Here is a 23,957-nt window from a genome sequence, read left to right on the forward strand (position 1 = left end):
CTTCACTCTTGTGCTCTGTGCTGCCCCGATCTTCCTAGCACCTTTCGGAGCAGAGCAGAGCGGAGCCTGCCTGTCAATCTCACCGGAAAGCAGCCTGCCTTCCCAAATACAGGAGACTGTGAGCCATGGATTTTAGAGGCTTAGGGGGTTTCTGCTCTGTTCCTATTTTTTTGAGTTTTTTTGTTTTTGTTTTTGTTTTTTGTTCGTTTTTGTCTTCTTTTTAGACCACAATGGTCACTACTAATGCTTTTCCTTTACTGATTTATTGAATCAGATGATTTTTCTTAGCCTGTTATTTTAATGGATTACACTGTGATTTTGTGATAGTAAATCAACCTGGGATAAGAACTCTCCTTTGGTTGTGGGATATGATTCATTCCTTCGATGGGTTACTGAATTTTCTTGGCATCCGTGCTCCTGAGCGACATTAATATGTGGTTGTCTTTTCTGTATTGTCTTTTATCAATTTCAGCATCAGGGTAACACTAGCTTCAGAAAATGGATTGGGAGGGTCTCCGTCTTACTTCATTTTTTTTTTTTGAGATATTATGGGAAACATCCATTTCCCCAGCAACATCAGCAGAAGCTACAGTTAGGAGGGCCACAGGCGCCATTTGCTTCAGATACACAAATATTCCCACATTATTAAATTCCAGCAGCATATTTTTCTGAAGCAAATTGCTTTTTCAGATCCTTTACCTTCTGTCCCCAAGGGTCACCGACTTAGGATGACCAATGAATGAGGGACCCAGAAAACCTGAGCGACATTAAAAAGTCACAGCCCTTGAAGATATGAACTGAGCAAGACCAATGTATGAAGACCCCACAGGGCATTTACTTTCTGTAGTCTGCCCTGACTCCATTCACAGCTTGATCTTAGTTTGTGTTTGAAGCCCTGCGCTTCCCAGCTGGAATAAGGGCAGGAGTTTTTGCTCCCTGAAACGATCAGTTCTTGTATTTACAGTTGTTGGGTCCTTTTCTAGCAACAGCCTTGCTGCCTGGGCATGTCGTGTCCTTATCCTAGCCACACGGCAATCACTCCTGCACCAGCTGGCAGGTGCCGCGAACTTGGTCTGCATGCTGCAGGCAACTTCCTGCCCGTTGTGATCTAGAAAGGACTCTGGTTTAGGAAACAGTTTTGCCAGCTCATAAAACCTTCACGGATCGAACAGAAAGGAAATATGAGTAAAACAGAAAACATTAGGGATTGAAATACAGATCTTCTGACCCCAAGACCCAACCGTCTGCTTCTACAGCTTTCGGGGCATTTTATGTAGGCCAAGCCCAAACCCTCGTTCTTTACTTGAGTATACTTTTTACTGCAGAGGCAGATTGCTGAATTCCACATGGTGATACATGGATTAGGTCCTTCCCTGTCATGGTAAGTCACCAAGACTAAGGCAACTAGGAAGGAAGCGGTCATCATGGCAGCCAGGGGCAGGAAGGTGAGCGGTTGCAGTATCAACAACAAACACCACGCAGAGGAACAAGCCAACCAGAGTGTGGCTGGGGCCAAGGAGGCAGTGGCCAAGGGCGTGTCAAGGTGGGAGGCTGAAGAGGTTTCAAAGGCAAGGGGGTGACCGGAATGAAAGATGGAGAGCTGCGAGCCCTAGACCAGGACTCAGGTGAGAAAATTGTAAACCCCAGAAGCATAGCCTTAGTATGACCTTCTGCTGGGGATCCCGTGTCCAGGGCTCCAACTTGACTCCTTCAGCTCCGTTTCCTGTTGCTCCTAGGACCCCCAAATCCCTCTTACTGTGCCATGTTCCTTGGATGCCAATGGTCTCCCTGTTTCACACCCGCGTGCAGCTGCCGGGCTCCCCATTGCTGTTCTCTGCCCTCCTGGGGCAGCCCCTCACTTTTTCCCTTCTGGCCTCGTATGTGGTACTCTGCGTCCTTGTCTCCCCTCACCACCTGTCATCAGTTTCCGTGTCTTTGGTGTGAGGACTGCCCACCACCTGCCACTGAGTTCTGCTCCAGAACGTCGGCCTCCAGAGTGGGTTACTGTCTTGTACACGGTCCCGCAGCATCAGGCGTCCTCGCGGCCAGGCATTCATCCCGTTTTCGTGTTCCATTGTTGGCTTTATGCGCTAAATTGCCTTCAGCGAGAGCAAGAACAAAGCCACACTCGTTGCTGGCTTCCCAGAACCAGTCTGTGGGTTTAACTATCTGGGCAGTGAATGAAGGAATGCCTGCCTGGAACTCATAAGGAGGGCCGATTCCTTACCAGAGAGATACCATCCTTTGCACATGTCTAGACGCAAAGCATGATGGGAACAAGCGCAAGCAGCAAGGGAAAAGCACCAAGTTAGCTGCCAAAGAGCAAGACTTGCCTGGTTTAGGCAGGCATGGGGAGCTGGTCTTTCAGAACATGGTCAGGGACTTTATAAAACAGGCTCTCTTTGGAAACCAGAAAAGGTTACCTCACTAGAGTGCAGTCTTCAGCAGGGTCGCCATCTTCCCAGAGTGCCTCAAACTCACCAGGAATCAGTCACAAAAGAAATGCTGGTTTCCGACTGCTCTTGTGTCTGAAGGGCTGGCCCTGGACGCTACATTTTAAGTGAACTATCTGTCTATCAACCACGTCCAGAACTCCTGAGCCATAATCCTGAACAGACTATGGCTTGGCCAGAATTGAGAACTCATTTTGTTCTTTTCCTTCCTTCCTTCCTTCCTTCCTTCCTTCCTTCCTTCCTTCCTTCCTTCCTTCCTTCCTTTCTTTCTTTCTTTCTTTCTTTCTTTCTTATTTTTCTCTCTTTTTCTTCTTTCTCATAGCTTACATACACTCTGTGCTTTTCCATCTACCTATGTAAAGTGTCTTGATTGCTTCCAAGTTTCTGACCAGTGTGTGTAAGTGTGTAGATTTTTGGTAAGGGTCGTTTTTCTCTTTGGCTGGGTTGATACTAAGGAGAGCGACTGATACATTGTATAATTACATGATGTTTAGCATTATAAGAAACTGGCTGTGTAAGTCTACTTGCCAACCCCTCAGCTGTGAATGAGTTCCTGTTGCTCCACATAAGTACTAGCAGGTAGCATTTGCCAGTCTTCCTACGTGATTTTATTCATTGGCAAGACACGGTAGCATATATCAATGAGGTGAACCAGCGCGCGAACACACACACACACACACACACACACACACACTGTGGAATGATCCAATCAGGTTCATTAACATAGCCAAGCTTCACTTATTTTTATGTGATGGGGCATTTAACATTCTCTCCTTTAGCAATTTTATGACATACTGTACATTTTTTATTTATGGTGATTGACATGCTGTGCAATCAGTCAGTGGAGTTTGCCACTTCTGTGTAGCCAAGTTTTCCTGGAACCAGCAGCCATCCTGACAGGCCTACTGTAGCTCATTGATTAGCCTTCGACTCCCAGTAACATGCAATGTTGAGCATCTTTTTGGATACTTACTTGCTCTCTGCGAGTCTTCCTTGTAAGGTATTCATTCACACTTTTTGTCCATTGTTAAAATTGTGATAATTGGGATTTTTTTATTTTTGTGTTTTAAGTGTAAGCTGTTGCCGGATGGTGGTGACTCACACCTTTAATCCCAGCACTTGAGAGGCAGAGGGAGGCAGATCTTTGTGAGTTCGAGGCCAGCCTGGTCTACAGGAGCTGGTTCCAGGACAGGCTCTAAAACTACAACGAAATCCTGTCTCAAAAAAAAAAAGTGTAAACTGTTGGGGGCTGAAGAGATGGCTCAGTAGGACCCAGATTTAGGTCCCAGCACCCACATGGGGGCCCACAACCATCTTTAACTTCAGTTCCAGAGAATCTTATGCTCTCCTCTGGCCTCTGTGTGCACTGAGGTACATATGGTACATAGCCATACATCCAGGGAAACACACATGTAACTAATTTTTAAAATGTATATTGTGTATTCTGGATACAAGTTGTCTATTGGGCATGTGAATTATGAGTATTTTCTCCCATTGTGGTTTCTCTTTTTATTCTCTGAACAGTTTCTTGCAGGGTTAAAGTTTTGATTTTAATGAAGCTCACTTTACCCTTTCTTTCATGGTTTGTGCTTTTTATCTTAAATATAAAAATGTTGAAGTTTGTAGCATTCAAGATCCTCTCGATTTTCTCCTGTACAGTTGCCATAGTTACCTGCAGTTGTCCACTTGACACATTAGGGGAGAGGGAACCTCCATTAAGGAAATGCACCAGCCATGTTGGCCTCTGGCCATTATTGGGAGCATTTATTCTTAATGAATGATTGATGTGGGAAGGCCCAGACAACTGTGGGAGGAGTCATCCCTCCTTAGGCTCTGTAAGAAAAGCACTTGAGAACCTGGGGTAGGGGTGGCTCATTGATAAGCCATGGAGTGGCCTTGGGGCCCAATTGAAATGTTTACTTCTATTGTTCTATCATTAAATAAAATTCAGGAGTAAGATATGGGGTAAAAACCCAATTGATCAGAGAAGCTGTGGAGAAGCCACTCTCTCTCTCTCTCCTTTCCCAACCCTAAAAGGCCCAGAATCAGAATTTCTAAGCCCCACCCTACTACTTCCTGTGACTCTCTCCTGTGTCTCCTGGGTCCTCCAAAACCTCTATGGCTAATTCTGGTCAGTCTGTCACTAACTCTGGCCTGGATTCAAGGTTAATCTTTATTGTCCATTTCTAGTGTTAGTGCAAACAAATACCCCACAACACCCAATTCTTTCTGCCTTTTCTTCTCTCTTCTGAGGAGGAACAGATAAACCCCTAAAGCTAGTTAGCGGTGACTCCCCCAAGGCATGTTAAATGAACCTGACTTGCCCTCCTTTTCACCTGTCCGTGGGCAGTTCATCCCAGTGAACCTTTGGAGGGCAAAGGGGTCATTTCCTTCTACTCTGCTGTTCATGGTTCTACATGTTCCAGACCATTCCACTATATATATATCTCAACACAGATATACTTCACTGTAGGACAATTCCATCCACTAGTGCTCTCTTTAAAAAATCCACTTTGGTAACATTATCTTTCATTTTCATGTGACAAAGACAACTTACTGCTTTCCATCCTTAAACAATGTCCTTGCACAAGCTATCATGTAAGTGAAAATTAAAAAGAAAAAATTAAATAATCCCCCCCTCACACATCTGGAAAAACTTGACAAACACAAAATGCCAAAGCTGCCATGGATAGACCCTCCTACACTTTGGTTTTTGTTGAGAGCAATAATTGGCTTGACATTTCTGAGGGCAATTTGCTAATAAGTATGGAAAGTCTTCAAGTATGCGTGACATTTTGACCCAGTCCATTTTCGGCACTAACACTGAGGACACTGTCTAGTTTAGCACTGAGAAAAAGTCTCCAAGGCAACCTTCATATTGTTTCTATTTGTAAAATAACAACAACAACAACAATATAATCACCATCATCTACACAGTGGTGGCCCCTACTTGTGGCATGGCTTCCTGAGGTCAAAGCCATGGTCCAAAATATTGACTGCGAAAATCTCAGAAATAAACAATAAGTTTTAGATTGTCTTGTTTCGTGTTCTGTTGCTGTGAAAAGAAACTGAGACCATGGCATTTAATTGGGGCTGGCTTACAGTTTCTGAGGTTTACTCTACTGTCATCACTGTAGGAAGTGTGGCAGCGTGCAGGCAGACATGGTGTTGGAGAAGCTGAGAGTTCTGCATCCAGATCTGCAGGCAGCAGGAAGAGAGAGAACCTCTGGGACTGGCTTAGGCTCCTGGAAGCTGAAAACCAACCCCCAGCAACACATTTTTTCCAACAAGGCCACACCTACCCCAACAATCCAGATCTTTTCAAATAGTGCCACTTTCTAGTGACCAAGCATTCAAATCTACAAGCCCATGGGGACCATTCTCATCCAAACCACTAGGGCAGTGCTTGCCATTCTGATTATGTGCCTATATCGCCTCTTCTGGGGCACACACCGTCTCCATGCCCACTATATGCGGCTGTATAAGCCTTCTACCCATAAGTAACACAGTGGCTGCCCGTGCTGCCAGGTAGATGGACAGGGCATCTTGTTGTATCCATTCAAATAATGTTTACTTGACTGATGGCTCTGAACCACAGGGTTGGTGATGGTGGTAACATGCATTGCTACAGCAACAGCACACAGTGTTTACATAGAAAAGTAAATGGTTTGGGCTTAATAAGGAAAGACTATAAACACATTGAGGTAACTTAGATCTATCATATGCTAATATCTTACAGTGCTTAAAGTATCAACTTTATCATGGGCATGTATGATGTGGTAGCTCATCGTGATGGCTAACTCGCTTGGATTGAGAAATACCTAGGGATGAGCAAAGAACACCTCTGCATGTGTCTGTGAAGGTGAGTTCAGAGAGGGTCAAGGGGCAGGGGAGACCTGCCCTGAATATGGGCAACATTCAACCGTAGGCTGGGGACCCAGATACAATGGAGGGTGGGACGCGGAAGTGGTCCACTTGTGTAGCCTCTCTCTGCTCCTGGTACAATGGGAACTGCTGTCCACCATCTCCTCCCTGTCACTGTGGGCTGATATCTCACAAACTCTGGACCAAAATACATTCTTCCTTGGACTGGAGAGTTGGTTCAGTGGGTAAGAGCACTTGCTTCTTGCAAAGGACTGGGGATTGTCTACAACTCTAGTCCCAGGGGATCTGCACCCTCTTCTGGCCTTCATGGGTACTGCACACATGTGGTACAGGCATACACGCAGGTAAAATACACTAAAAATAAAATTTTCCTGAAATTGTTTTGCTCAGATACACTGAAAGAGGAAGAGAGAGAGCATATTGGGTTAGTGCTCTCTATAAAATTTTCCTGAAATTGTTTTGCTCAGATACACTGAAAGAGGAAGAGAGAGAGCATATTGGGTTAGTGCTCTCTGGCTACAGTTATCTGCTGAGGAAGTCTACCAGCACATCTCTTGGAAGTTAAGAGAGGACCTTTGTGCCAAGCCAGTTAAGGCCAGTGAGGTGGTTAATAATGCATATACACCAACACAGCTTCTCTGGAAACCATTTATTGTGAGTCAACCCTGTGAGAAGTATCAGGAGGGCCCAAGACTGTAGCGAGAAAAATCCGCTATGCAGGCCCTACAGAGCCTCAAAAAACCCAAGGGAATCGGGTCGGGAAGGACCAGGCTTTCCTACACACTCCTGTGGCAACTGGGCTGTGTGCACACGACTGCTGGCCTTGCACAATCCTCCCCACGGACGCAGGGCCGGAGGCGCTCTGAACACACCCTACCAAGCATCTATGTGCGTGGCAAATGCCTCCCTGTCCAGCAGAGGTCTAAAAGCCATCTTTAAAATGGGCACAGTAGGCAATGTCTGTAATCCCAGCACTTAGGAGGGCTACGGGGGGGGGGGGGGGGGGGGGGGGGGGGGGGGGGGGGGGGGGGGGGGGGGGGGGGGGGGGGGGGGGGGGGGGCTCATGAGCCAGGGGTCACCTGAGCTATACGGCAAGGCTCTATCTCAGAATAAAGACACCCACGCGTTGCGGTGTAATATGCCACCTCCTCCCGTCCCTTGTGCTTTGTCTTCTCCTTCTCCTGTCGCTACTGATTTTCAGAGGTAGTCTTTTTATGAAGTGTTTGCTGTGGAAGTTATCTGAAGAGCCCTCTGGAGGGAAAATACTGGTGAAATATAATTAATGGTAAAGACAATAAAACAAATCAAACAGATTCTGCGGAGAAGGTGGTCCGTGGGTACCGAAGCCACGCTGCTGGTGACTGGAAGTTGATGGCCTCAGAACTGACGGGTGATGGAAGGCAAACTCTGAGATCGGAGAGTGCCTGGCTTTTCTGCTCTCCCAAGTCAAGCGATTTAAGTGGGGGAGGGGAGTTCTCTCTTGGTGGGGAAGGCGGCCAAACTCTCCCTGCCTTGCCATTCTGCTGCCTGGATGTGGCTGGATGCTGGAGGTGGGGAGGGGGGGGGGAGGTTGGGAGTCGATTTGATTACAGGACCCAGAGATACTGAGACTTTGTTACCAGGACCAAGGACACAAAGAAGCATGTCTCCCCTTTACCTAGGAAGGCATGGGGTGGGGTGGTAGGGCCAGCCCCAGATGGAACGCAGAACTGGCCCAGGAAGGAAGGGTAGTAGCCTTTCACTAACACTGGAATTCTGGGTCAGGAGATTAAAGCTAGAACTATTACACCGAGCCTTGCTAATTACGGAAGGAGCCACCGGGCTTCTGTTCGCATCTCCATTAGAATCTAATTAGAATGCAATGGGTCAAGTGCAGAGCTGTGGCGAGTCTGCTAAGAAAGAAAATGTAAACATTTTACAGAAAGTAGGAATTCGGACCAGGCCAAGCATGAAGCAAGGGAGCCAGTGGGTCATGCTAGCTTCTGTTTTGCTGGAAAGAGAGGAAATTGTTAGCACCGTTTGGGAAGCGATTTGGCATTATCTTCCAGAGTTGAACATTTGCTTTCCGTATGTTTCAACAGCTCCAAGAATATACCCGGGAGAAAAACTCTTGCACATGTGCCCAGGAAATAACGTGGTGTGATGTTTGTAATAACACTCTTAGCAAGAGCAGAAAGCTATAAACAAACAGCCCAATGCCCATAAACTAATGAATACATAAATAGAAAACGGGAGCTGACTTAGCAATAAAGTACAGAAGCATCCTCGCTGTGAAGAACCTTGAAAATGTTGTTCTGAATGGAAGGAGCCAGCATTTCCACAGGCCTGCCCTTGGGGACCAGGCAGGACCCAGCAGCAGCAGCAGCCAAGATGTGACACTGGCTACTGCAGCTACAAAGTAGCGCACTCTCCCTATGCGCATGCTCTATATCCCCTTATAAAAAGTGAGCTTTTCTCGCCTCTCTTCTTTGGCTTTCCCTTAGAGGCTGCCTCTGCACGCCCCTCCCCCCAGTGAACCTCCCACATGAGCTCTGTTGCATGGGTGACTTTGTGGTACCTCTTGGCTCCAACCCGCCAAGGTTACCTTCTGCGGTTAAACTAAACTCTTACACCTAAGACGCTCTGATTACTGTGCTCACGAATACTCTATACAGAGTAGGGTGGGTAATTGCGGGAGGCTAGAGAAAATGGGGAAAAATGCAGAGGCGATGTTAATGGGTGTGTAAGGCTTCTTCTTGGGGTGATACAAATAGATGCAAACTACTATTCTGGTGACTCCCCCAGACTGTGAATATACTGAAGAACACTGAACTACCCACTATAAATAGATAACTTGTCCACAGTGCACGTGACGCATAGTGTTACCAGCCTGATGTAATGTATAATCATCTGGGCATGCTGGGGGGGATCACCTTGATTACGTTAACTGAAGTGGGGAAACCCACTCACCGTGAATGACACCATTCTGACTAGGAACCTGGAAGGTACAGATGGAGAAAGAGCTGAGCAGCGGCAAGCGTGTATCCGTTCCTCTTCCTCATGTCAGATGCAGTGTGGCCAGCTTCCTCAAGCTCCTGCCACGAGGTCCCTGCCACGCTAGACTACATGATGGCTAGTCTGGACTGTCAACTTGACACACCTAGAGGATGGACCCTGAGTTGAGGCCTTGCCTCCATCAGATTGGCACAACTGCACAGCATTTTCTTGAATGCTGATTGGTGGTGAACAGCCCAGCAGCCCACTGTGGGCCGTGCCAGCCCTAAGCAGATAGGTCCTGGGCTGCAGGAGAAAAGGTAGCCGAGCATAAGACTGACAGCATTTCCTCCACAGTCACTGCTTCAGTTCCTGCCTCCAGGTTTAAGTGCGACTCTGTCCCTGTTGCGTGATTCGGCCCTTTCTCCGTCTATACGCCTGTTTCTAAAAATGTCCTCCCTGGAGGGGACACACACAACTTCCACCCTCTCCTTCTAAGGTCCCAACAGTGATTCTGCGGAAGCTTACTCTAGAGAGCCAGTGAGTCCTGGGGGCCTTACTTATAGGGGTTACAGGCCACACCAGAAGGTCCACATCCAGCATAGATGATGACTCCCTCATGGATCAGTAGATGGGAGCCCCCCCTCTTGCCTGTTACGTTTTCTGGCCCTCCCCAAAGTCATGTGCAAATAGGTCAGAATCACATGCAATTGGTTGAGAGGGGTGACTGGATGCTCAGACAAGGATCCCTTGGCCCTCCCCACCATGCCTTCTATGAGGTATGTCAACGGAACCAGCTGTGATTATCTTGTGGAAGCAGGCACAGGTGATCTGATGAAGATGGCGGCAGTCTGGCTCTGAGGATAGTCCTGCACACCGCCACTGCTCACTCAACTGTCCTGGCTGACTTCAAAGCAGAGCAAACGAATGTGAACCGGACATTAACAATCCCCACATATCAACATCTGGGTGACTGCTTGGCTGTACCCTGCTATGTCTGCAGTAGGCAATTTTTGAAAGAAGAGGGGTTCTCAGGAACAGAGAGATAGGTGCCTAGTCCTCAAAGACATGGAGGCAGTATTTTACAATCTCAGAGCAAAAGAAGCTGACGGAGTCTGAACACTACACCACTCATTTCCAGTATGAAAAGAACCACTTAAAAGAGGGAGGAAAGACACGCTCCTTGAGCTGGGAGACTGGCTTAGTGGTAGATAGCTTGGGAGTAGCCCTGGATTCAAGGAGGGAAGAAGGGAAAAAGAAAGGGGGGAGGAGATAGGGAGGCAGAAAAGGAGGACAGGAGATTTAGATCTTATTTTGAAGAAAAATTGTATTGCACCCAATTTATTGGCCTGGCACAGGATGAAGACCCTTCATCCGGTCTGGTCTACAGAGCCTCTCTGGGCCTTACAGCCAAGCAAGCATTTTCCCATAGCCAAGGGGATGCCTTGGTCCTCAATCCCAACTCTGTAAAATTTGATTTTTACTATCGTTTTCGTCTTTAGGATCTGAATTCAAAACATGCAGGTGAGACAGGAAAAAAATGCAGACCCAATGCAAATCTTCATGGCCTAGGAAAGGGCTTGCACAATTAATGCGCAATTAATTAGCAGTATCGCAGGCACCTCCCGCAAGCTGCAGCACTGCCCAAGGGCTTGCTAATTAGGTTGTTTCTAGGAGAAGACACAGCGCTGGCCAGAGGCCTGGGAGCTCCTCCCATTTGTCTGGAAGCTGGAGGGTGAACTGAGCTTTGAAGCTCAAGAGGCCAAGTCCTCGGCCAAAGCGGGATTGGGATCAGGGTGGCCCACATATGGGAAGGCTTTTAGATAATGAGTGTTTCATTTGCAGACACTGATGCCGCGTGCCTTGCATAATCACCCACTGTGGAAGAGAATGTTAGCATCCTCAGAACTCTGAGTTTCCGGGCTTAAGGAACTAACTCCCCCATTTATCCCTAGGCTCTCCCAGGTGCCCCCCCCAAGCCCCACCTGTAGCAGCACCAGGTAGCAGTCTACCTGGTTCAGTGCACCATGATAGCCTGGTCTGACATAGACATCAATGGCCCACTCTTAGGTCTCCATAGCAACCCTTTTACACGGAAAGGAGGGCATTCGTAAATATGCATTTTGCACATCTCCTTTATGATTTGATATTAGCGTTTGGAGAACTATTGCCCGCATCAGCCAGGTGATGTTTCTGGAAGTGAGGCTAGAGTGCCTTCCCATGATCCTCCCCTATTTCTCTGTGGTCCACACTTGTTGGCTTGCCCAAGTCCCTAGGCAAATGCATGCTGTGATCCTCCTGTGACCCAGTGACCTTCCAGGTGCTGCGGGAGACAGAGATGGACAAACTACAGCTGTTGCACTCAACTGAGTGCCTGTTTTACTTGGAGACTGGGAGTCCCTTAGTGTGATGCAGGCATGGCTAGATACCAAACAGAACAGCAGTAAAGTGTAGCTGTGTTCCCTACAAAGACAGAGGCGCGTGGGCCAGGCTCCCTAGACACTTTTTATCTCTCTGTTGCAGACTTCTGCAGGGCCTGAGGCCTGGGTGGTTGAATAGTGGAGTCGTGGCTGTTTGCTTTGGTGAGTCCTCACTAGTGGATCTCAGCTCCCCTGGAAAGATGTCTGTCTGTTTGCTTCAAGACAGGGTTTCTTTATGTAGCCCCAGCTGTCCTGGAACTTGCTCTGTAGGCTATGCTGGCCTCGAACTCAGAGATCCACCTACCTCTACCTCCTAAATACTGGGATTAAAGGTATGCACCACCTGGCCTAGACCCGGGAAGTTTGAAAAGGCCCTTATCTTGTTCCTAGGTGTTTTAAGTTGCTGGGTCTCTGTCCAACCCCACACATATTTATTTCTGGAACTTTCCCAGAAGCCTGTGACATCCGTGCCTACTTAAAAGCAATCTTCTGAGCACCCCAGGAGGCTTGAGAAGGTGAGCACTGGGCAAACAGATAATGGGTTCCTCTAGGTGGGTTAGCAAGGCAAACCCTCTCAGTTAAAAAAAAGGCCATTGTCCAGGGACTGAGGCCAGATGTCCCCAGGATCCTCTCTTTGGCCTCTCTGGAAGAGAGTGAGACACGGAGAGAAGCATGCTACCCTCTTATAGGAATGAATCAACAGGCACACTGCTGCAAGGGATACTTGTCTCTGTGTCCCTGAGCCCTGTTCCCTGAGCTAGGTAGGGAAGGGCTGGCCCCAGGCACACAATAACAATTGTTTAGAGCATAGGGAGATAAAAAACAACTGTGCTTCAGGCCATGACCCAAAACAGCTGGCCCAGAAGCTTGCGGCTCACTGGGGCATCAGTCCTTGTAAAATCATACCTACAGTAACGGTTCTGAGACCTGGAGGCAGCAGAGAAACCGCCTACCGTTAGGCTGTCAGGTGTTCCTGGAAAGCTGGCATCGGATTCCTTGAAGGGATGTGTAGATGCGAGAATGCCGAATGCCACCGCCGGTCATTCATCTGTCTAGGACACTGTCTGGGTGGTCTGTGCACAGTCCAGGATGCTTAACCCCATTCAAACAAACCACCCTCTTCCGGCTTGCTGTGCTCCATGCCTTAGCAATCAGGAGATCTGCATATGTTCCCCACGGTAAGAAGTGACCCCAAGTGACAGAACTTGGGAGAAGCTTGCTGGCTGGAAGCAGAGCAGTGGGGGAAACTCAAGGCAGAGCTGTGAGCTCAGAGCCCAGCCTCCAGCCATATGGATCACCTCCACAACATGCTTATGCATGCACATACTTACATATATATGTACCATCTCTGCAGTGCTCTTACTCCTACTTCATAAGTGAATACACAGAGAAGATACACAAACCATTCAAGGTCACACAGCTCATTAGTGCGCAAGGCAGGATCTGAACCGCAATCTGGCTCTCAGGTCCAGGTCCTCACACATTGTCACGGCAGGTCAGTTTGTGCTTTTGTCACGGGGACTAAATTAGAAAGCCAGTGCCGTCCAGTCCGGCCAGGCTGCTGCCGAACAGACATTCTCCATAGTCGGCCGTTCTTATTAAACTCAAAATCTAACTCTTCGCTGTCACAATTAGAATGTCTCATTGTCCAGGGCTCTGGCAGCTCCTCGCACATGGCTGGCATGCAGTGGTGATGGACACAGTGCAGAATTCTTTCCAGAGCTTCTGTTGAGTGCCTTCCCGCCCTCCCCACGCTGCTGCGGCGGTGGCCCACAGCCAATCTTTCCCCCCTGGCCTCTGGCTGGGCAGCCTCAGCTGAGTGCAGCTTGCTCCGTACTTGGAAAGACTCCTCAGGCAAACCTCTCCCACTAGCCCACATTGCCAGCCCTTGAGGGTTTTTCTGTCCAAACCTTCACAAACGACTTCCTTAGAGTCCCCCAAAATACTGCTTCTTATCCTGAAATAGCATCTCACGCTCCCACTAGCTTTTCGACGTTTCTCTCCTATCTCCTGGCCTGAAATTCTAAAAGCCGCCGTCTGTTGCAGCGTTCTCAGAGACAGCCTGTTCTGGGAGCTCTGGAGAGGCAGAAGCAAAGGCTTTCCATAGGGTTCTACTGGGGGCACAGGGCTGCCCAGGAAGTAGGGACCCGTCATTATCTTCTGATTTCCCATCCGGTACCGTCAAGCCAGCCTCAAGCCAGAGGAGCCCACACCAAGGTCAAGGCCGGCACTGCCAGGTCCCCTCTGTTGCTGGTTTGTTTCTTCTAGATTCCTCACCCCCATCTTATCTAATTTAGTCCTCGGTGTCAGGGCTGGAGAAACAGCTGAGCCACAGCTAAGTGTGCTTTACTGTCCTTGCAGAGGATCCAAGTTCCTAGAACCCACTTAGACTCACAACTGCCCGTAATTCCAGTTCTGAGGAATCCTCTGGCCTCCCATGTGCCTGCACCTACTCTCTCACACACATCATTTAAAAAAATAAAAAATAGGGGGCTGGAGAGATGGCTCAGCGGTTAAGAGCATTGCCTGCTCTTCCAAAGGTCCTGAGTTCAATTCCCAGCAACCACATGGTGGCTCACAACCATCTGTAATGAGGTCTGGTGCCCTCTTCTAGCCTTCAGGCATACACGCGAACAGAATATTGTATACATAATAAATAAATAAATATTAAAAATAAATAAATAAAAAAAAATAAATAGATAGGATAAAAGTCCTTTGTGGGCTACAAGTTCTAAACACTGACCAGAGGATCTCAGCCCGCCCCACCCTGCCCCCAACAGGGGATCATTTCCTAGTTACTAGAGTTCAGCTTTTACCCAACTCTGGAAGGCAGAGCCCTGGAAAGACAACAGCCCACTTGGAAGCAGGGAGCTCTGAGGGTGCCACCTTGTTGGACAGCACTGTCCCCTGAGCCAAACAGTCACCACCTTCAGGAGCCCTGCTGGGTAGGCTCTCAAAAGAACACAGCTAGGTTTGCTGACCGCTCACCTTCCTTCATAAAGGGGCAGAGATGGTCACAAGACCCTCACTGAGCGCCTGGCCACTCCTAACCAGTCCTATTCAATTTTGCCCTAATTGCACATGGCCTGGGGTCTTGGGGAGGAACCAGGGCAGTGTTCTCAACTTTCCTAACGCTGCAACCCTTTAATCCAGTTCTCATGTTGTGCTGACCCCCAACCATAAAATTATTTTCTTTGCTACTTCATAACTGTAATTTTGCTACTGTTATGAATCATAATGCAAATATCTGATCTCCAGCCCCTGTGTGGGTCGCAACCCACAAGTTGAACACTGGCTACAGATGGGGAAGGACTGAGGGTGCGCATGGCGGGTGCTCCACCTACTACGGGGGACAGTCATCATACATCCTGGGAGGAGCTGGTTCTTTTCATCTTCCCCAGGGAAGGAATCTTAGCAGCACCTCCTCTACAGAGTTGAAAGCAGCTCCAGGCTCCCCCAACAACCCTTTCACCAAATACAGCCAGGGGTCATCCAGGCCTTGTGGCCAGATCCTCGTGGCTCGGTGGAGAAGCGCTTGTGTCCTCTTACGGGTCTTTCTCGCCAAACACCACGTAGAGTTTCCACGTAGAGTTTCCGGAGTAAAGAGTGGGAGCCAGGCGTTTAGTTCCCGACCCACGCCCTGCCGGCTGTGCAGCCCAGCCTGCCTCCCGTGTATGAATGAATGAATGTGTGCGAGCTTGTCCACTGGTGGGTGCTGCCAGGTCGCTGCTAGGGGGTGCAAAAGGCTTCGTGGGGGCTCCAAGGCAGTGGGCATCCAAAACTCAGAGTTCTCGAGTTCCAGCTAGAACCACTTGTTTTTCCCGAGTCGCCAATATCCCAGTAGGTAGGAAACGTAAGCACAGCTTTTGACAGTAAGAATGTGCTGGAACTGGAGCCGAACAGGTAATTTTGCGTTGGAAATAGCAAAGGTCTGGGTGGCATGGGTGTGTTCTCTTGAACGTCTGCCTCTGACTTGGGTGTGCTCAGGCAGGAACCTCGTCTGCCCCAGAGAGCCTGAAGGAGAGAGGTGAAGCCATGCCATTACTCGGGAGGTGGGAGATGGTCACATCCAAACAGGAGTCTGCAGATCTTCCTGCTTCCAGATCCCAGGGCAGCGCAGTGGGGGGAGGGGCTAAAACAGGAATGAAGTTCTGACGCTGCTCCAATTCCCCCCATCTTACCTACCCCCAGTGATTTCTTTGGCTTTTAATTTTAACCCACTCATTCATTTGTTGTTTCGAGGCTCATTAGAGTCACCCTGGGAGCTGAAGGCAATGCCCAAGGCATTTGTAGTCACACCAGTTGTTTTCAAATGCATCAGATGATTCTAATATACAAACCATGTGAAGATCCGGAGTGCACCGATTGCACATGCACAGTCCCGGGGAATCGACCCACAGCCCTGTGAACATGCCATACATAGTTGTCGTGGTCCCAGCTCCTAAAAACCCCTGGTAGAAGACAGTTCTAAAACTCCAAAGGGCGTGCAGTTCTGATCTGGAAGGTTCGCAGTAGGGCTCCAAAGAGCTTCCTCGGATTTTTCAGATTAGAACTTGGACAGAATTGGTGAAGGGGAATTTCACGCCAGGCGACTATGGGTAAACCAAGTTTTGAAGCTACTATGCTTAAGCAAAAATTACGCACAGGATGGCAAGAGGGTGTTCTGGTTGCTATGAACAAAAGACTGAGATTCATGCGTGGGTGAAATTGGTATCTGTGTTATTGGAAAAAAAAAAACAACCCCCAGAATCTAGGGTTCTGTACCAGTGGTTCTCAACTTGCCAAAAGTGCTCTGACCCTTTAGTACATACCGTTAGTACATACAGTTCCTCATGTTGTGGTGACCTCCCCGCCATGAAAGTATTTCATTGCTTCTCCATCACTGTAATTTTGCTACTGTTATGATTTGTAATATACATATTTGTGTTTCCCGATGGTCTTAGACGACCCTTGTGAAAGGGAACTCACACGCTGAGAACCACTGTTTTAGACAAATCCCCACCAACAATATGGGGATGTTTGAGATGGAGTCTTAGCAACTCTAATTTTCAAATTATATTTTTATTTATTTTCCTTCTGTGTTTCCGTGTGTGACGGTGAGCACGTCACAGCACACTTGAGGAGGCCAGGGAACAGCTTGAAGAGTGGATTACCTCTCGACTACTGCGAAGGTCCCAGCGATCAAACACAGGTCTTCTTCAGGCTTGGCAGCAAGCACCTCCAGCATCTGGGCCCTCTCCCCAGGCCTCTCTTTGTTTTCAAATAGATGATTGAAGTTTGGGCTGGTTTGGGGAAGCACTGACCTAGCCCAGCCCTGCTCCTCACCCTTGGACGAGCTGACAGGAGAAGAGGTTGCTGCAAACCTGAGCACCTCCCCTGCAGCCATCCTGATGTTTTCTAAATGCTGAACAAAATAAAAGGTCAAGTGAGTGAAAGACACACAACTCTGTTCAGGTCACTGCCCTGAGGGAGCAGACACCGCTGGGCCTGGCAGAGCCATTCAGGCTGGGTGCTTGCCTTTGCTTCCCTCAAGAGTGAGGCTGATTTAATGAGAGCCTAAAGCCAGCAGCTGAGCGCATTGACAGCTAATTAAAAAGTGGGTGGGCTCTGTATTCCACACTAGAGTTAGAGAGGAGAGCATTGTATTGTTTGAAGGAGAGTGTCCTCCCACCCCAGCCCGGGCTCCTTGCCTCTGTGTCTGAACTCCAGAGCTTCCCCCTGACCACCTACACCCCCTTGTCTGGCATGCTGGCTGTCTGCTACTAGGCCAAGGCTGGGCAGGCTTTTCTCTGTTTTGCGGTACCAGGGCCTCACATTCTAGGTGAGAGCCCTAGCACTAATTACGGCCCAAGGACAGTGCTTGGCTCTTTATTTTGAGACTGGGTCTCTCTCACTAAGTGGCTCAGACATCAGAGTAGCTGGGATTACAGGCCTGCCCCACCAAGCCTGAGTTTTGCCTCACTTTAGCCTGACAGTCTAAAACCTCCGCCTGCCCCTATAGGACCCGGCTAGTCCCTCTAGGACTATTGTACAGGACTGCCCTCCAAACCAGACTGATGCCTTCAGGATTGCAGTTTGGCTTGCTCCTTATTGACCTCTTGAACCAAGAGGGTGGGAGGGTCCCTTACCTGAGTATCCAGCCACCCCTTCCAACCAGTTGTGAGAAAGCCTGCCTCCTTGGGGAGGGGCTAGAGTATACAAATGAGGAAGGATTTAGGGGAGTGGTCTCCAAGAAGACATCCTCCATGCTGGGTGGGGACCTCCCAGTGTGGCTACTTTGAGGCCCCCCCATGTCCCTGCCCACCAATGTGCCTGTCCATCATCTCTCACCCATTGCTCTATAAGGAAGCTCCATAAGTCCACTGGTTCCCCAGCGTGAACTGTGGTGGAACTGGACCTTAGTTTGCTGTAAGGAGCTCGGGAAGAGGAAGTGGAGACAAGAGAAGAAATTTTAGAAACAGTGTCCTCAGCAGGATGCTCCCAGCCATAAGTATCACATCTGGCCCTGTGTCTAGGGGACAGATCTAGCATCATCTAGGTCGATTTGGTACCCAACACCCATGGCTCATGCATAAATAACTCCACCCTGTCCTCTATCTCCTGGAAGCAGCGGTGTGGAACTGAGCGATGTTTACTGCCTGTACTCACTAGTTCATTCTTCTCATTAGCAACGCCCCTCCTTTCCCTCACTAAATTAGACAAGACTTTTCCAGCCTAGTCATAGTCAATCACTAATTTACACCATGTATTCACGCACACTAATTCTTAGGATCCTGTGAAGTAGGCAAGATAGCCCTCATTCATTTGCGAAGACTGGAGTTGACAGGCTGTGATCTAATCAGCCACAATCTGGGGCTAAAAAGCCTGTTGCCAGGCTTCAAAATGCTCTCCCGGACTTTGGAGTCCCTTACTCTTCTTTGAAACCATGCTAATCTCCAAGACGACAGTGTTTTAGACCGTGGAGGGAGGGCTGGCTGTTGATTATAATTTTTAATTAAACATTGTATGGCAATGACAGGATAAAGAGGATACATAACATCCTGAAAGCAATTTCAACATTGGATGAGTTTACTCCCTGCTTCATTAAGTACTTACAAGTCAGTAAGTCAAATGAGAACACACTGTTTTCTGAAGAGCATCCCCGACCCCCTGTCTAATGACGACCCCATCACATTCTCTTTCTTTCCTTTCTGGTGTGTGTGTGTGTGTGTGTGTGTGTGTGTGTGTGTGTCCAGTCCTAGCAGTGCTGAGCGGATGCTAACTCTAGACAGGCGGACACCCAGCTACTGTCACCGATTTAGTGCTGGACAAAGTAGCAGGTTGACAAGAGCTATCTGCATTGCGTCTCTTTGGAAACATTTACCCCACCAGATTGTGGCCTATTTCTTTAAAACAAACCTTTTATTTGGGAGTAGTTTTTGGTCTACAGAGAAGGTTTCCAACACCAACATAGATCTTACTGTAGCTAGTTATTGTGTCTGGTAACAACAATGACTCTTTTCTGGGCGGGGCAGGGGGTAAACTGGGGGGTAAGACAGAGGCTTGTTTTAGGAACTTCAATATCTGGAATCGTATCACCTCCTTCAAGGGTTTGTTTGTTTGTTTGTTTTTCAGGACAATTTGGGAAGAATCCAGAGGCCCCAGGACAGTGTAACCCAGGGACCTGCTCTGAAGCAGGGCTTTGTGGCACACCGTGTTAAACAAGTTGGGGTCCTGTTTCTCCTGTCACACCCACAGCGTCGGCTTAGATTTTGGCCTAGCTTTACACAAAGTATGGCTTAGTCAAATCTCACTCTCTCTGCCCTCTCTGATCTTATCCCAATAAATCCTATTTGACGAATTCAGGCCAAGGGCAGTTCTCCCCAGAGATACAGCTCTCCTTCCTCGGGATTGCATCTTTCAAAGTCCTAGGCAGAGCCAGGTGGTCTCAGCCAAGCCTGGAGCAGCCCGGTGCCAGGTCCAGGCATCCTGAATTTTTAAACAGCCCAGCAATGCTGAGCCTGGGGGTCTGCCAAGGGTGCAAGGAGAAAGTCTTTCACAGTGCCACGCTCATGGTTCTGCCTAGGAGGAAGGGAGCTGGGAGACAGGACAGAGGAGAGGAAATAGGTGTCCCTGGAAACTTGGGCTCAAGTCGTCTCCTCCAGTCCCTTGCTTACCTTAGAGCCTCAGAGCAAGAGGCTGTGTCTTCAGAGAGAACCAGGACCCTTGAGCATCTCAGAATGACACTGGGTGTCTGAGCCTGCCCACCCCCACCCCATGTCTGCTCCACACAGATGCCCTGGGAAGGAAAAGAGGCGCCTGGGGGCGGGGGGATGCACAGCTTGCCTTAAAAGAGGATGGATGGCTTAGAAGGCGAAGCCTTGGAAGGCGGAAGGGAACAGGGCTGGCAGCCGTCCTTATCTATATTCCGAGCTTCCTCTTTAAGACATCCGGTCTGTTCACGACAGTCTTTCCAGAAGATTCCACTCAAACTGAGTGGTGGTTAAGCCCATTCAAAACAAATGTCCAACATGCCTTAATTAGCACAAGTGAACTTGGCGTCCAATATTTACACGGTGCTATTTTTCTTTTACTTTTCCCTATTTTTTTATTATTTTGAAACAAAACAGCTGTTCATAGTGCTTAGCCTTCCTCGTATGCCCAGTTTTATACTTGCCCTACTTGCTGGGCTTGGGGGTGTCAGGGCTCTGTCTGTAGAAGCTACAGTCAGGGCAGGAGAGCTCTCTCAAGGAGAAGAAAGGAAAAGAGGGGTGTGCTGTGAACCCGCAGACTCACCAGAGGAAAATGAGGAGGCAGTACAAAAGACTGTGTGTGAGAAGAGAGAGAATTAAGACTAATCTTGAAAGGCAGATACATTGAAAGTTCTAGAAATCTTGAAGTCCACTGTCTCCCATTTAAGTATAGCTTAGGGAAAGGTTTTTTCAAAGCCTTTGTCATTACCAGGATGACATAAACGGGTGGCCAGAGAAGGGCTTGGAGCATCGAGGAACAGTAACTCCGGATCCTTTTCCAGGCACCTGGGGCAGATAGAGACACCAGAGTGACTCTCGTTTCTTCCTTATTCTTCCCCTTCTTGTGATCATCCATGTTTCTCCACTCTTCTCTGCAAAGTCCAGAGTGCTGGGCTTTTTGTTGTTTGTTTACTTGCTTGTTTTTGTTTTGTTGTGTTTTAAAAAGGGGGCAAAGAAGAAGAAATGGTCAAGGGCCAGGGGTCAGGTGGCCTGGTGACACAAGCCTGTCACCCCAGCTACTTAGTATTTTGAAGCAGGAGGACCACAAATTCATTGCGTGCCTGGGCAACTTAGTGAGACCTTGTCTTAAAATTTAAAAAAGTAAGCCTGGTCGTGGTGGCGCACGCCTTTAATCCCAGCACTTGTGAGGCAGAGGCAGGTGGATCTCTGTGAGTTCGAGGCCAGCTTGGTCTATACAGTGAGTTCCAAGGCAGCCAGTTCAACACAAAGAAACCCTGTCTTGAAAAAACAAAAAACAGAAACAAAAACAACAAACAGGAACAAAAACCCAAACAAACAAAAAACAAAGCAAAACAAAAAAGGGGGAGAAGAAGGGGGCAGTGGGTGAAGAACTGCAGCCAAGTGCTCATCTAACACACACAAGACTCCACTTTAAATCCTCAGTGCAAAGAAAATAACCTAAAAACGGGGGCTGGAGAGACAGCTCAGCAGTTAGGAGCACACACCGCAAAGGACTTAAGTTCAGTTCCCTGCACCCACATCAAGCAGCTCACAACCAGGTTGTCTGGCATCAAGGGCCGCCACCCACACACGGGACCCACTCACACACACACACACGTAGCTAAAAGCAAATCTTCAACCGGTGACAACGAGAATTCAAAGGAAGAATATGGAAGCAAGACCATTAAATTAAAAAACACTTTAGAAGTTGTAAAAGCTGAGCTCTAGTCTGGGCGGCAGAGAGCAGCAGCAGCAATCATCAGAAACACTTTCCATTTCCTGGGGGCTTCCTGTTTCAGGGTGTCACAGTGATAGGCATGAAGCTGCCCTGTTGTGTGCGGGGAGTCTCTCTCTCTCTCTCTCTCTCTCTCTCTCTCTCTCTCTCACACACACACACACACACACACACAGTTGCAAAGCTGACTGTGCAGATCAGGACCTTGAGGGGCAGATATCTTATTTTTTTAAACTTATTTATTTTATTATTTTACGTATCAGTATTTTCCTGCATGCATGTCTCTGCATGACATGCATGCCTGCTGCCAGGGAGGATCAGAAGAGGGCTTTAGAATCCCTGCAACTGGACTTACAGATGCTGGTGAGCAGCCATGTGGGTGCTGGGACCCAAACCCAGATCCTTTCTTTGCAAGAGCAGTAAGTGCGCTTGACCTCTGAGCCGTCTCTCCAGCCCTTTGGGGAACATTTTGGATACAGACTATAGGAGCAATGGCTACAGTTTCAGCACCCCAGACGGCCTAGGGCCTGTGAAAGAGACCCTGGCATTGCCAACACAACACGCAGGCTCACTCTTCCATGTGGGAGAACTCTGAAGATGAGTCATGCCACCCAAGAGCCCAATACCAGCAGCTGCCTCCTGCCAATGACTTGGTAGATAAAAGCAGATATGGAAAGGAGAGTGGTCTTGCTGAGGGTGGGGTGTGAGGAGTGTGATGGGGATGGAGTTTTCTGCTTAGAAAGATGGAAAGGTTCAGGGCAGGGATGCTGGAGACGGTGACTGCAGTCATAACAGAGCGACTGCTCTTACCACTTCTGCACTTCACGGGCTGAACTAAGAAAGTCTAGTTACATGTATGTCAACACAGCAAACGTAAGAAATGAAATTAACACTTTTAATGTTTGTGATTGCATGGCGTATTTGGTAATATAAAATGTTGAAATGACAACAGCATGATTCTCCCTAAACTTTTCTTCACATTTGTTAATTGCTAATATAAATTTAGGGCTTGACATATGTGAGTACCTCTTCTAAGTAGCCGCTTTATTTACCATTGTGTTTTCTAGACAATTGGCCCGTATTTGTAAATACAGTCACAGGGCCCATGTTGTTGCTGAGATATGTCATAACTTCATCCTTACCTAATTTTGGACATTTAGGATTTCCTAATTTTCTGTGTGGCAGATACCATAAGGGTATGGATGCTACTGTTCTGGGCTTTGCCAGCCTCTGCCTGCCTCCCAAGGGCTGGCTTCTGGGGACAGAGTCACTGGGTCAAAGGACAGGCTACTGATTTAAAAAGCCATTTTGCTCTATCTTCTGAAGTATGTGCCCATGTTCCTCCCAGTTGGTCCTTCAGCGACAATTTGAATTATGAACAATACCCCTACCAGTTAGCTATGTGAATCTCACATTACTGTTTTTGAAAAATTCCTCATCAGGAAGCTGTGTTTGAACTCTTGGCCCATCCCTAAGATGAAACCTAGCCATCTGAGCCAAAGAGGCCTATTGTTGAGGAGGGGGACCAGACACTGTCTGGGTTCTGTGCCTGTCCTGGTGCCTGGATCACACAGGAAGGCAGAGAGTGGAAAAGGAGGTGGGGCTCTTCCTTGGGACACGCCCCCCAGCTCAGCTGGCTTTGGAGACCAGGGCTCTAGCTCAGTCTTGGCTACTCAGGTCTTTTCACAAGCTGCTGTTCAGGAGCAAGGACATTGATCGTTGGGGATTCCTTGGAGGCTGGTGAACAGGGCAAATGTAGCTATGACAGACTGCTCCCCCCTCCTTCGGGAAACTGAAAATCTCTGACCCTGTCTCAGAACTGATTTTTTTAAGGTGTTGAGATGTCCCTGGGGCTTTCTTCAAGGTCTGGTGGCCTTTTCTCATTATAGCTGTCCCAGTTCTCCTAGAAAGCCTCCTGCTCCCCCTCCAAACCCAGCTTAAATGAGACTTCTGTAGTCAAGGACCAGTGACGCACTCAGACAAGCTCATCACGCCTTGTCTTTTTTTTTTTTTAATGATGCTTTTGACAACTTCTAATTGTACTAATTTGCCTAATTGTTGATTAATGTATCATCTAATATTTTCATTCAGCAAAAAATATTTTAAGGACCGGTGTGTGCCAGGAAGTGTTCTATTTGCTGGGATGCAGTGGGGCCCAAAACAGATTGGGTGTATCTCCTGTGGCGATGAGGGTCCCGTGGGAAATAAACAGATGTCAATACGATTGCCTTTCCAGTCCACGCTATAGACGAGAAACTGTGGGAGTGGAGAAGCGCCAGCAGACAGGGACATGCCGATA

Source organism: Alexandromys fortis, unplaced genomic scaffold (assembly GCF_014885135.2).
Source record: "Alexandromys fortis isolate MF-2015 unplaced genomic scaffold, M_Fortis_MF-2015_v1.1 scaffold_118, whole genome shotgun sequence".
Taxonomy (NCBI): Eukaryota; Metazoa; Chordata; class Mammalia; order Rodentia; family Cricetidae; genus Alexandromys; species Alexandromys fortis.